This window comes from Chenopodium quinoa, unplaced genomic scaffold, assembly GCF_001683475.1.
Source record: "Chenopodium quinoa cultivar QQ74 unplaced genomic scaffold, ASM168347v1, whole genome shotgun sequence".
NCBI classification, from domain to species: Eukaryota; Viridiplantae; Streptophyta; class Magnoliopsida; order Caryophyllales; family Amaranthaceae; genus Chenopodium; species Chenopodium quinoa.
The window spans coordinates 76,538-78,783 of record NW_018743518.1 but is presented as its reverse complement, the minus strand read 5'-3'; positions in this window follow the sequence as shown (position 1 = coordinate 78,783).

The window sequence follows — 2,246 nt, the reverse complement described above, 5'->3', positions numbered from 1 at the left end:
ATACAAAATATTGAAACACACTACCATTTTTCTAAGTTACTCATTTTTAAAAATAAATTTATATCATATGTATGGTTATAATTTGTATATGTATAACAATATTGTACTATGCTGTTGATTACCGAGGAAGATGGGTTTAAGGTAAAGTTAATAGTCACATAATTATATGGCTTTCGCAAAGGAAACAGTAAAGTGGAAAGACTCATGGTTGAATTTTGCATAACTCCCGTTACAACACAATTTATATATATAGATTTAGGGGCAAATGTAAAAAAATCTTATAATGAGAAGGATGAGAAATAATCTAATGCGTTTAAATAAAATGATCTAATAGCTACAGACTTCATTAATGGCAAAATTGTACCCCCCCCCACTTTTCTTTCTCCTCCTCGTGTTGCTCTCCCTCTATTTCCTCTTGTTCATCACTCTTCCCTATTTTTTTTTCTCTCCAAGTTCAAAAAAAGATTCAATAAGATTCAATATAATAAAATTTCCCTATTTCTCTCTATCTCCCCCTCATCCTTCTCCTTTCTCCCTGATCATCTCTTTTCCCACCATTTTTCTCTCAAATTTTAAAAGAATTTTCATGAATACAATAAGTGTGTCGTGCAAGAATACAAAGAATTATAGCATAGAGTGGAAATTAAATACGCATAACTTTTAAGCTATATGTGTACTATTTTGTAAAAAATGTGCATATTTATTATTAATGGAAATGTGCAAACCCTAAGTACTAAAGATGTATATTTTAATTAAATGCGCGTATTATTGAATATTCCCTAAATGAGTAAGGTATGTCTATTTATGATTTAAACTCCTACTAATTGATTGATGATTTCTACAATTCATCATATTACATTGTGAATGGTATTCACAAAATACTTAGTGCTACGATTTTGGAGTGCAATTCGACATTATAACTTACCTAGGTAACAAAGCCATCAAGAAATCCGATCTTTATTAATTATTGGGTTCGCAAGTTGCTCATAACCACAATCACTTTCTCATCTCTAAAGTTAGAACTTTGAAAGATGGAGGAGAAAGGAAGAGTTCACTACGTGAAGAGGAAAATAAAAGTAAAAAATGAATGTGCATAATTTTTAAAATAAATGTGCATAGCTTATGTACTAAATGTGCATAATTAATTTTGCTAAATGTACATTTTGCGCAAGTGAAATGTGAATTGTTGGATTCATCAAGATTCTTTCTCATTTTTTTCATTATAAAACCCTTTTCAGTAAATCTCAACCCTATATTATATTAAGTCAAGGGGAAGGCTGTGGTGTCTCCCTGAAAAGACTTTAATACCCCTCTTAGCTTATACTAGAATGAGGTTTAAATTTTCTACATTTTTTTTTTATCATTCATTCATTAATCATCAATCAATCATGCCTTTAAATGATTAAATAAATTAATTTTAATGATGCAGATCAAGCATAAAAAAATTTCAGAGTCTATATTAATTTTCTTTAAGATTTATTTTTCCGTATTCGTATGATTTACTTAGGAAAATTTATTTTTGCATAAAATATTATTAGAGTGTTAGGATTCAATTTTATCTTTTAGGTTATCCTATCGATCGGGCATGGGATTATGCCTATAAATATTTGTTTTCATTAATGAGAATTTAGAGAATGTCTTTGAGTTTATGAAAATCTGAAAATTGTGAGTTAGTTCGAGTGAATTGAATTGATTTCAAAACGTTGCTTTTCTTTTGAAAATATCAATATGTACATTGCTTCTCTTCTTGTTAAAGTCAAAAAGAACAAAACTTTATTGAATTAGGTTTATCCTAATTGCTAGTATCACTTATTGTAGTTTAATCCACATCATTTAATCTTCATTAAATTGATCTCATAAGATTATGTCATGATTTACTCCATAATCCTCAATATACTTGCAATATAATTTCATTAATCTCACAAGTCACAACCAGTAAACTTAACAAGTAAATCAATCAACCCATTAAATCAAATTACGATTTCCCTATATCAGTAAAATTAATTATTCCCATCAAAATTTTCATCTACAGAACATAATTACCTAATATAATAAAGTTATACTCCGATCCCTTTGTTCCTATAAGTTCTTTCCCATTTTAATTTGATTGCGCATATTTGCCAATGCACCACTTTGACCATAATACCGTTAGTTGCACATTTTAAATAAAACCCAACATGACTATGTTATGTTGTATATATATTTATTTTGAAGCAAATGTTATGTTTTATATATTATGAGTAATT